This window comes from Triplophysa rosa, linkage group LG16, assembly GCF_024868665.1.
Source record: "Triplophysa rosa linkage group LG16, Trosa_1v2, whole genome shotgun sequence".
Lineage (NCBI taxonomy): Eukaryota > Metazoa > Chordata > Actinopteri > Cypriniformes > Nemacheilidae > Triplophysa > Triplophysa rosa.
The window spans coordinates 1,133,347-1,146,068 of NC_079905.1; the positions used below are offsets into that span (position 1 = coordinate 1,133,347).

Here is a 12,722-nt window from a genome sequence, read left to right on the forward strand (position 1 = left end):
TTCTTGCGTGGAGCCGTTTACAACCACAGCCGTTTATGTGTTTATTTCTGCATGTTCTGGATGGAGGCCGGGTCAGCGGGATTGGTGTGCAGCTGGGCCGTGGTGCAGGTAGAGGATTGTGGGAGATGACGAGGGAGTGACGTCGGGGCGGGGGGGTTGGGGGACGGGCATGGGGGGAGTAAAGTTTTGATTCTCACAGGTGGGAGTTGATCCAGGCTTGGCTCTGTGCGTCACGTTCACACACGCAGGGATAAAAGAACAAAAGTGAGGGAAAGTGGACGCAAAGTATCATCAATGTAACGCAGAGTAAAAAATGCTTTTTTACAAAAAAAACAATTTTGTAACTTTTCAAGTGTCATTTAAACTCCAGATGAAACTGTTCTCTCTTCACAGAAGCTGGAATCAGAGAGGCAGACAACAGGACTTGCTGCCGGTGAGCACACATCCCAGAGGATCATTGTAGCTCACAGGGTGCTCTTTCAAAGCTCATAAGATTTGACTTCTTAGATGTGTTTCATTGATGCATCAACTTTGTCTTAGATGTTTCTTTTGAAATGGCTTAAGAGAAATAAATATAGATGAGACAATGGTTGAAATACACCACTTATTCTTCACTGATGTTTTAGAATAACAGTCAACTCATAAAACCAATGGAATAGCTTTGGGAATTGAAAAAAACCCAAATACATAAAAATAACATTAAATAATTAAAACGTATGAATAAATGTGTTTGTTTACCAAACTAATCTAACATTTTCATGACATTCAAACTTTTAAGCAAACATCTCCATAACAAAGCATGTGTGGTCACGTGACCCTAAACTCTTGAATGGTACAGTGTGAGAGGTGTTGATGTAGATTTTATGGACATAAATATGTGCATGATTGTGTATGAACAAACTTATATCATTGTAGGGATGTTCTTCTTGTATTTATAAAACCCGTAAATTAAAAAACGATTACATGTTTAATTTAGTGATGTTTCTAAAGAGAAGTGTGTTTCTTTACCATCAAAATGAATGTATTATTACAAGTAGACAGCTGTTGTGACGCACATCAGAATCACACATCAACTGTTGATGCTCGCGCTGACGATACGCAACGTGAATCTGATCAGCGGCTCGACGCAGACTCGCAGCGCCTGCAGGCGTTCATCTAACAAGGAGAAAACACCACCGTCACATTCGTAGCAGAATATCACATTTATCCAGTTTATCATTTAATCAATGTACGCCTGGAGAGAGGATGCCACATCGAATATAAACTCCAGCGCGCGCACGCGCCTCAAGTAACTTTAAAGACTTTCGTCGCGAGTTTGTGGACGCTTATGAATTAAAGGAAGAGAAAGAGCACGTGGAGGGGGGAGAGGTATGAGGTAGGCTCACTGTCGCGTTGGGGTTCTCACAGCCAAGTAATAACCTGCAATCAGCCAATTATTCCCTCTGCAGTATTCAGGTGAACGATGCCTCTCACCCCCGCAGCGGTACGAGCTACGTGCCATTAATGAACATGAAGAAGCGCCTTGTGTTTTCCCGTAGGCTTTTAATAAGCCGGCTTTATGACGCTCAGATGTGTTTGTTAACTCTTAACTGTGAGACGGTGTGTGTGAAAATAGATGGGTTAAAATATGGCGTGTGAAATATGAACGTACCAATATGAACGATCACACCTCTGCGCGCGGCCTGCGAGTCACGCTCTTAAAAACGGGTGTTTAATGGTTCTTTGGTGCTCTTATGAATGACTGATGAATCGCCCATTATAAGACACAAGTTTTTCATTTTGACCCTGTTTACTTAATGCACATCTTGGATCATGTCACGTGATGATGCAGTTGTTTATAAACACTCATAGTCATGTTGACATTATAGCAGCAGCAGCACAATGATGCTTTTCCAAAAAAGATAAAAACCGTTCTCATTTTTGGTTGTAGCTAAAACAATGTTTTAAAGGTCTCTGATTGTTGATATGACATCATGTGACCTCTGTGATCCAATCAGAACTGAATATTAAACTATAACCCAGTTGTTCACTGATCGAAGATAAATCTCTCTTATGCTATTTTATATTTTAAATATAATTATTAATTATATAAAATAATATATTTTTCACAGTTTGTTCACAAAATATTTTGCTATCACACCAAAGGACACGGTGTATTTGTCAATTGCCCTATATACATAAAGGTCTTACACGTTAAAGGCTTTTTACCACCTCGAGCCATTTAGCACGTTCTGCATCTTGTCAGTGTCAAAAAGTGTGACCTCTGTTCTAAATATATCAGCCATCAGAGGATAAGAAGCCACTATGAATATAAACACACAAGTGTAAACGTGCACGTTGACCTGAAGGTGTGAACGCTGAAGTCAAACGTGAACTATTGAATATTAAATCTTCACAAAGACTCAGAACCATCATGTCCAAGAATTGAGATCTCACAAATGTCTCTGTCATTAGAGTTTGAGAAGAAATGTCAACAATGTGTCAAACTGAGCTCAGATTTTTGTCAAGTCTGCAATCAAAAGTCAATATTATTGAAGATCTCAATATCAACTCAAACATTTCTCATTAAATTGACCCAAAACCTCTACATTCTACATTCATTTTACACCTCCATACTCTTCATGTGTTTCAACAATTACACTCTCATTTGTTTCTCTTTTTATTCCTCTTTAGGACAAACATCTGAGACTAAGTTGATACTTCAATGAAACAACAGAGAACTCTTTCAGATCGTGTTTTTAGGGTAATGTTGATTCAAGGGTAGTTTGACTACTCGGTTTCAGTACTTAAAAACACTATGCACACCTGAAAGCGTTTACTCTCACATAAACACACACTCAAATGAATGAGGACAAAATTTGAGGACTTTTGCGTAATAACCCAGATTTCAGACTCAATCTAAAGCTGCAGAGTTATGTAAACAAACATCATTACGGTGAGTGATGGGGGTAATATAGACCCTCACAGGAGTTTGTGACGGCTTTGTGAAGTGTGTGTTCAGGTCCTCTGGGTGTGATGCTGTGTAAGGTTCTAATCTTCAGACCTGCTAGCATGAGCAGAAACTACGGTGAGCTCAGGCGTGCTATTCACTTACGGCCGCTCCGTGCCTCTGGGACGGGTGGAAATATATCTCTCTGACCTGCCACCAATTTGCTGAAGGTACGCAGCGGAGTTTATTGAAGTTCGCATGCAATATATGATAAGCAGCTCCACCGCCTCCGATTTCTGCACAGAATTGCTTTCGTCTCTTTGGTGTTTTTTGGTCTTTTTTGCTGATAACACGGGGCTGTTTCTGGATTGTTTGTTGGAAATGTGTCCTCGTCCTCCAGGGGCCGGAAAGTGCTGATGAACCCCTTCAGACGGAGAAGTGCCGACCTGACCAGATGATGGGAAAGAGAGCGAGTGCACGTGGGCTTTGTCTTTCACTCCACTATTAAAATGATGGTAGGAAAAAAATCTGATTTATCTGCACTTGGGTTGTGTTTTATAGATTAAATGAAGTATGGTTGTTGAAGGATGAAAGTGTTTTGTTTTAGTGGTCACCGAAGGAGAGCAGTCGTGACCTCTGCTCATGTCCCTCAGGGTTCAGCTGAACATGCCTGTGACCTCACATGTCAAAGGTCTCGGCCAATTGCAATCGACGTCTGAACAGAAGGGAAGCTGTGCTGATAAAGTCCCAGATCAGCTCATTATATGCTGCAAGGCTCTTGTCAAACGTGTGTGTGTGTGTGTGTATTTGTGTGTCTCTTCATGTTTGTGTGTGTGCTTTTTCTTGACCGGTAAATACATAGTGTGCACAGAACAATTTATTTTTCTTAGGAGGTAGGAAATAATGTGTCTTAAAAATGTTTGTAGTTGTGTACGTTTGTATATAGTTGTGCAGTATCCATTAAAGGGACAGTTCACCCTAAAATGAAAATTCTGTCATCATGTACTCACTTTCGAGTTGTTCCAAATCTGTATAAATGTCTTTGTTCTGATGAACACAGAGAAAGATATTTGGAAGAATGCTTATTACCAGACAGATTTTGCCCCCCATTGACTCCCATAGTAGGAAAATTACTTATTCACTTCTTTTGTTCTGTTGAACACAAAAGAAGATATTTTGAAGAATGTAAGACAGCAAACAGTTCTGGGGCACTTTTGACTACCATTGTTTTTTTTCCTACTTATGGGAGTCAATGGGTTTTGAGATCTGTCTGGTTATAAGCATTCTTCCAAATATTTTTCTCTGTCTTCATCAGAACAATGACATTTATACACATTTGGAACAACTCCAAGGTGAGTACATGATGACAGCATTTTCATTTTTGGGTGAAGTATCACTTTTTAAAAAATTGTTTAAATTTTTTTGCAAATGTTCCTGTTCAAATGCCATTCAATACTGTAAATGTTGAGACTCTTATTCTGTAAATGTTGCTTTTATTCTTCTTCCATCTGATCATAGTACAGTAGTTTTCATGATGTCATTTGCAAACGATGTAAAGTGTGGATTATTCAGTGTAGTTTGATACTGTAAGAGGTGATAAACATGAAAGATGAACTGTGAGGTTTGAGCGGTTCAATCTTAGCTCTACACATCAGTAGACTGAAGCTCCGCTCGGATACACAAACATCGACTTTTAAAGAGCCTCAGAGCGAAGACATGACCGACCGAAAATAATAACGGTCACCAGTTGCTGTCTGTCTGTTTCTTGTGTCTTATCTCTGCACTTGAACTGGTTTGTCTGAGATGTTGACAGACTGTTTAAATATCTGCCAACCTTGAAAGCATTTTACATTTAGTCTTCTGGCAGATGCTTTAAAATACATGCACACAAAATACTGTTTACCTACTGTTTTGGTAAGGTCCTCTATAAGTGTTTTAGGGTGTTGCTATGCGGTTGCAAGTGTCTTCTTTGTGGTCCTGTCACGTTGCTAGGGTGTTGCCAAGTGGGTGCTCACAAGCCCACATTTGCCAAATCTGTAATATTCTGGTCTGAATATGACTCAGGGGTCTCGCCTCCCAGATAAAGCTTTTGCTCAGTTGTTGCTCTTTCAAAGCTCTGGAGATCTAAAGGAGGTCTCAGTTGTGTTTCATTTATGTATCTACTTGGTCTCAGATGTTTGTCCTTAAAATGAATGAAAGAGATTAAATGAGAGTGTGATTGCTGAAACACATGAAGAGTATGGAGGTGAAATAATCTGGATTTGAGTAAATGAGATGAGACATGTTTGAGTTCATATCGAGATCTTCTTGACTTTTGATTGGAGACTTCTGAGCTCAGTTTGACACATTGTTGACATCTCTTCTCAAACTCTTAATGAAAGACACATTTTTGACATTTCTTACTCTTTTTCTCAGGAGAAATATCTGAGACGCAGATGAGACTTCAGCAAAAGTTTTAACGTGCTCTCCATTTGATCTCATTGATGTCTAGGAGAAATAAACGTGATATTGCAGTGATCTAATCTGTGTTTTTTTTCTCATGGGTTGGCAGGTGGACCAGACTTTTCCGTACGAACGTTCATGTTTTTAGCAGCAGTGGTATTTTCAACAAGAATAATGTCGATCATTTTTTAAACTTTCAGTCTTAGTCATGATTTTATTTTCCAGACAGTGTTTATCTTGCATAAGGAATGAGATTGTCCAGGTGAATTATCTGCTTTTGTTTCTGTTTCAGATGTATTCTGCGTGTTGGGATGTGACAGGACAATGGAGACGCCTCGTTCACCGAGCAGACAGAAGGTCACACACACACAAACACTTTTCCCCAGCGTGTGTATGAAAAAATCTGTGACACAGATGGTGATGCCAAATCCATCGCAGGTGCCCTCTGCGCGGAGGCCGAACAAAGACATTCCCAGCTCTGGGAGAACGCCTTTGTATTGTGTTGTGCCGAAATGTCCGCATCAGGCCCACGCGATCGATACGGCAGAACAATGTCAAGCATTAACCCCGACCATTTCCCCTCCTTAAGACCTCGACGACGTTCACCTGCCGCTCGTCACGCTGACAATTAAACGCTTAACAAACCATTCCTGATTCTTCCGCCCGTGAAAACATCCTGATTGTGGCACCTTTAAGCCTCTCGGTGTCCTTTTCGCAGCGGATGGGAAGCGTCTCCAGAAACATGAATGCCCTTTTAATGATTTCCCGCTTCATTCAGGCCCTATTCAGAGACACGAGTGTATGCGGAGTTCATTTCCCCGCTGTTTCAGCTCGGCGCGCTCTCGAGAGCTCTCGAGCCCAAATGACCCTGAAGTAGTCATTCATCTTCTCAATAGCTCGGCCGCGCCACCTCAAGAAAACTCGCCGCGTGCTTAAGCGACAATAAAACCCGCACCCTGTTTTTTCGTCCTTGAAAAGGGAGATAGTTATCTTCCATCAACAAATGGGCAATTAATCACGGCGGCGCGGGATGCGCTCGGCCACTCGTGTCTCCGTCTCGGCTGGCACGGAGGAAAGGCCAAACGTGAATTAAAAGCCAGAGCGTTTACGAGCCCAAGTCCAGTGGCGAGCGTAATGCCGCTTCCCTTTGGTTTTCTTTTACAGGGAGGGATTTATTATTCCCAAAATCTCAAAAAAGCCACGGGGGGCGCACGGCTCTGGGTCTCGTCGTTTGGTGAAGGGGGTTCATTTATTTTTTGGGGGGATCTAGATTTAATTTAGTTGCTGATGTTGCTATCAGTGGCAAACAAGCTGGCAGGCCCAGCGGTCTGACGGTGTGTGATAAGAGCACCGCTCTCAGCTAAGCCTGATTAGTGTTGGCCTCTAAAAGGCTTTGTTATGAGAGGCAAATAGACTGTGGAACAGCAGCCTGGGACCTCACTGATATCAACAATCACACATCGAACTCCAACCCCACCCCTCTGAACAACACCATCTGTGCCTCCCTCACACACCATTTTGTCTCTGTATCGCTGACGGTTTTGCTTTGAACATCTAGTGGCACACCGACACTGTACCGGAATAGTGCACAAGAGTCCATAAAATAAACATTGATTTTTTTCATTTTATGAGACGTCTCTCTGTGTCAGCAGTGTTTTACCTCACAAAACTGTGTTCGTTGCAGATGAAGACATCTCGCATCATCTTTCTGTGTCGTTACTTCTTTTCTACAAAGCGACATAGATTTGTGTGTGAAAATACTGCGTTTGTCAACAACGCAACATATGGGAATCACTCGTCTATAGTTATGCATTATTATATTCGTTTTGTTAAGTTTTGTCATTTTCATGTCATGTCAAACCTGTATGAGTTTCTTTCTTCTGTTGAACACAAAAGAAGATATTTTGAAGAACGTCGGTAACCAAACAACGCTGAACTCTATTGACGTCCATTGAAGGAACACAAAGCCACTGAGACATTTCTCAAAATATCTTCTTTTGTGTTCCGCTGAAGAAAGAGTCATTTCACATGAGAGCGAATAAAGGATGATAGAAATGCAGATTTTTGGGTGAACTGTCCCTTTAAGAATCTCTGCATGACAACAGCAATGTCAATGTTGCTTTGTTCATAAACAGCACTAACTTATTCTGCATTTAAAAATGCAGTTCAGTACAAACTAAAAGAATGCATGAAGCATGCGGGCCGTTGCTAAAGTCGAGACAAAAGAAAGTGTGTGTGTGTGTGTGTAGAGAGGAACAGTGTGAATGAGTGTTGGTTGTAATGTTTTCCTGCAGGCTGACAGCAGAGGTCCTCTCAACACGCTACAGGTTTCCTTTGTTCCCGCAGACAGAGATGAATCTCCCCCCTCCCGGACCCTCAGACCCCCCCCGAACCCGGGGCCCACTGGTGGGGGCGCCTTTGTTCCCCGCACTCCATTATGTGAGCCATTACCACGTCGCTTCATATTTATATGCGCATATTGATGACCTTAAGTAAAGAAAATATTAATGAAAGTATAACAAAGGCTGAGTGACAGAAGTTGTGAATGATTTTTTGCGAGAGGTGAAAAAGTTCCTCTGGATTTTCCCTGAAACCGCTCACAAAGAAATGAGGAGACATGAGCTGTTTGGAATATTTTAAATGTAATAAGTCTACGAGGTTTTTCAGGGAAATATGCGTTATTGAATCTACATAAACAAATATGAATGACAAAGTGAAGAGAGCCAAGAAAAACAGCGTCGCACTTAAGATTTGCATCCCTGTTTTTATTTCAAATTTCCGTTTTTTATTATACCATTTTTGCAGTTTTTTTATTATGCAATTATTATTTCTGCTGTTAAAAGAAATACTCCGTGTTCCATAGAAGTCTCTCAGTGAACCCAGACAAACTTAATAAGTTCAAATAAAAATCATGTTCACAAAGATTCAACTACAACAGAAAACAATTGAATATTTTCATATGTTTGTCTGTGATGTGACCCTTGACAACAAAACCAGTCATAAGGGTAATTTTCTTTTAATTGAGATTAATACATCATCCGAATGCTAAATAAAGTTTTTCATTTTTGTATGATTTATTAGGATCAGACAATATTTGGAAATCTGGAATATGAGAGTGCAAAAAAATCAAAGTTTTGAGAAAATCGCATGTAAAGTTGACCTTAGCATAGCATATTACTCACAAAAAGAGTTTTGATATATTTACGGAAGGAAATTTACAACATATCTTCATGAAAAATGATTTTTGGCATAAAAGAAAAATATGTTTTGTGGTCCAGGGTCACATATTTCAAATGATTGTCTGGTGTTAGACATTGAACACAGAACATTGTATTAAAGCATGTGAAGTTTTCGTCTCTTTGTGTTGTTGATTGTACGTTTCTCTGTTTCTCTCAGAAGTTGAAGTTTTAAGTGTAGAAGAGCAACACACAATGAAAACCCAGCTGTCGTTCCCCACAGACCTTCTGCTGTTGTGTCCCAGGTGACACACACACACACACTGAAGAAATCTGTCTTCTGTACTTCACACTACAGTATGCTTACTTTCTTTAAGATATACTATATGAAGCAGTATGCACTTTGTTTCACATGACCTCATGTTGCATGTTGTGCAGTTTTTATTACAGAAATGATGTGCAAAGTTTGATTTTGTCATACTGAAAAGTCCATTTTTTATCGGTGTGCATCACATTTAATGTGATGTTCTCTTGTTGTGATGTTTGAGATGCATGCTTTGCAGTGTGTACATGCTTCAGTGTAAACGTATTCAGAGGTTGAATAATATCGAAATGTCAGTAACATCAAATGACGGCCACACACATCACCAAAATTTCCAATGGTAACGTCTGTCTATATATCTATATATTTATATATTTTAAAGGAGTCTTGTACGTGTTTTGCTTGATGAAGTGTCTTCTATTGTAATTGGTTGTGGGAGTTATTTTATGTGTGGCCGTCTTGACCAGTCTCCCTGGAAGAAGAGACTGTCTCAATGGGATTTTCCTGGCTAAATAAAGGATAAATAAATATATCTGGGCGTCCATTATGCGACAGGCGCATCTACAACCAAAACACAATAAAGTTCATGCGCAGCATTTGACATGAAAAACTGTTTTACATTTCAACTTGTATTTAACTAACTTATATAAAATGTTGTTAACTCTGCAAGACCAAATGGTAAGTTGCATTTTATAATTCACATTTACGCGCTGACTGTGACTCTATCCGAACACAACTGTAAACATGTTTATGACACTTGAGCTGAGAACCGCTGATGTGTTTTTAACCTCTGCCTCACCTTCACCTGTTTGATGTTTGAACAAACACATAAAAGCTGTTTGAATAAAAATCTGCACCTCTCTGTCTGTAGTACAGTGTTATTGTGTCGCACTTTATGAACAGACCCCAGTGTGTTCACAGGCTGTTTCTGACATGCATCAGTTCCCAGGTGAGGGTCTGGACACCCAACTCAAACCCCACTCCTCCGGAGGGGCCTCGGGGATCAGACGCCCACTGGGACACAAGCACAGATGCCAGAAGTGCTTCATTCCTCCGTAAGAACCACACTCCGCACACAATGTAGAGAGTGCATCTTATTTTAGGAGCACCACAAAGCATTATGGGATTGAATGTAGTATACATTTATTGTTATTTACTGCAGTAAACTTTTGTCAAATTCTTAGTAGGGATGCATGATAAATAATGAATCACTTCCTCTGGTTAAACACTTCAGCTCACACATTCAGTGCACTGATATTAGCAAAACATTGTTGATGTAGGAACAGTATTTATGAATGTTTAAATTATAGGAACAAATGCAGATTGTTTGAATCAGACTGCTGTCTGAATTTGAATCTATTTTACTCTTATCTTATCTTACTTAGGAACATTTTACAGTTTGTCTTTTTGATATTCTTATATTGTATTGCTTATGCTTGTACAGCACTTTGGCAAACACTTATTGTTTCTAAAAAGTGTTTTATAAATAAAGTTTGACTTGAATGCTTGATGTCTTGAGACCTGTTAGACTTGTGGCTATTAAGAACATTTTTCTGGATTGATCTGAAAGAATAATATAAATATAAATGTCTTACCTTCCTTCTTTCTTTCTTTCTTTCTTTCTTTCTTTCTTTCCTTCCTTTCTTTTTGTCTTTCTTTGCTTGTTTCTTTCCGTCTTTCTTTCTTTCCTTCCTTTCTTTTGTCTTTCTTTGCTTGTTTCCCTCCTTCTTTCTTTCTTTCTTTCTTTCTTTCTTTCTTTCTTTCTTTCTTTCTTTCTTTCTTTCTTTCTTTCCTTTCTTTTTGTCTTTCTTTGCTTGTTTCTTTCCGTCTTTCTTTCTTTCCTTCCTTCCTTTCTTCCTTCCTTTTTGTCTTTCTTTTTGTCTTCCTTTCTTTCTTTGCTTGTTTCTTTCCGTCTTTCCTTCCTTCCTTCTTTCTTTCGTTGCTTGGTTCCTTCCTTCTTTCTTTCTTTCTTTCTTTCTTTCTTTCTTTCTTTCTTTCTTTCTTTCCTTTCCTTTCTTCCTTCCTTTCTTTTTGTCTTTCTTTGCTTGTTTCTTTCCGTCTTTCTTTCTTTCTTTCCTTCCTTTCTTCCTTCCTTTTTGTCTTTCTTTTTATCTTTCTTTTTTTCTTTGCTTGTTTCTTTCCTTCCTTCCTTCCTTCCTTTCTTTTTGTCTTTCTTTCTTTCCTTGTATATTTCCTTCCTTCCTTCCTTCCTTCTTTTTGTCTGTCTTTCACTCCTTGTTTCTTTCTGTCTTTCTTTCTTTCCTTCTTTCTTTCCTTCCTTCCTTCCTTCCTTCCTTCCTTCCTTCCTTCTTTCTTTCTTTTTGTCTTTCTTTCTTTCTTTTTGTCTTTCTTTCCTTCTTTCTTTCCTTCCTTCCTTCCTTCTTTCTTTTGTTTTGTCTTGTCTTGTCTTTCTTTCTTTCTTTTTGTGTTTCTTTCTTTCTTTCTTTCTTTCTTTCTTTCTTTCTTTCTTTCTTTCTTTCCTTCCTTGCTTCTTTCTTTCCTTCTGTCTTTCTTTCTTTCTTTCTTTCTTTCCTTGTTTCTTTCTGTCTTTCATTACACTTTTTGCCTTTTTTTTCAGTCTTAGAGAATTTTATATTAATATGTAGATTCTGTATATCGGCCAATATATCAGTTTTCGGCTTCCAATATTAAAGAAATATCGGTTATCGTTATCGGCCAAAATTTACATATTGGTGCATTCCTAGATTCTATTGTGATTTTGAACCTTCCTATAGAAAATATTATAGAATACTGTATTTACTAAACACTATATCAATTTACTATATTTTATTCTACAGAGTACTAGCACAACTTATAGCACTATAGTACTCTAATAAATGATATACTACAGTATGTGGGTCAGCTTAAATGAAACCTCCAGTCATTGAGGATCGTTGTTCATCTTGAACAATGAGCTTGAAATGGGTGAATTTTTTGGGGCACTGTTCATCTTTTCTCAGGTGTAATATTGTCAGTCTTGGCCAAATCTCCATGGCGACAGTGTCAGAGGTGTGAGAATGTTCTAGAGGGAACCAGCAGGTCCTAATGACGATGGGACGATTGTGCCGCACTCGCTGTGTTCTCTCATGTTCTGTTCTTCTGGGATCTTACATGTCTCTCCTCTCTCACCCTCATGAATAGCGTGATGTTGATTGATGCTACACTTTTACACTGGCCTGAAATCACAGCAGCTCGGTTTAAATGTGAAAGAGCGCTTGGTGTTTGTTTATCCCTCTTCAGTGAAAGATGTCTCTGAAAGATTCTCTAATGTCTCACTTATTTCTCTTAGACATCAATGAGATCAAATGGAGAGCAAATGGACACTTCTGCTTAAGTCTCATGTGCGTCTCAGATATTTCTCCTGAGAAAAAGAGTCAGAAATGTCACAAATGAGTCTGTCATTAGAGTTTGAGAAGAGATGTCAACAATGTGTCAAACTGAGCTCAGATTTGTCAATTCTGCAATCAAAAGTCTATTAAAGATCTCAATATAAACTCAAACATTTCTCACCACATTTTTCTTTCATCTACACATGTTTAATTGAAGGAGCTGAATGAACAAAAGGGAGATCAATTGTTGATTTGAATAAGACAATGTTCATATCATATTTAATGTGATGACGGGGGTGGGGGGGTGTTCGCTCTGTAATGAGCCATAATGCCCGGCCCTCCTGGGCAGAAACTAATTGGTGCAGGATTAGCATTAGAAAACCCAGCGACCAGAGATTTTCTTCTTTCTGCCTATCAGTGACCAACTAAATGCCCAAAACACACCAGATGCCCAATTTAGAGGTAACCGGCCCACATTTCTCAACATTCATTTCCGGGGAAAACTTGAGTTTTGGAATGTGAGT

General features: G+C 39.3%; 1 long non-coding RNA gene across 2 annotated transcripts; it reads left to right on the plus strand.

Annotated features, from left to right (window-relative positions):
- The first annotated feature begins 3,010 nt into the window (after positions 1 to 3,010).
- LOC130567433 (uncharacterized) lies at positions 3,011 to 7,785 on the plus strand. 2 transcript variants are annotated; one of them, XR_008964585.1, is made up of 4 exons: positions 3,011 to 3,159; positions 3,330 to 3,444; positions 5,664 to 5,728; positions 7,621 to 7,785. It is a non-coding gene; the product is annotated as an uncharacterized LOC130567433 (long non-coding RNA). The 2 variants fall into 2 exon arrangements; XR_008964586.1 differs by having other exon boundaries at positions 7,666 to 7,785.
- The last annotated feature ends 4,937 nt before the right edge of the window (positions 7,786 to 12,722 follow it).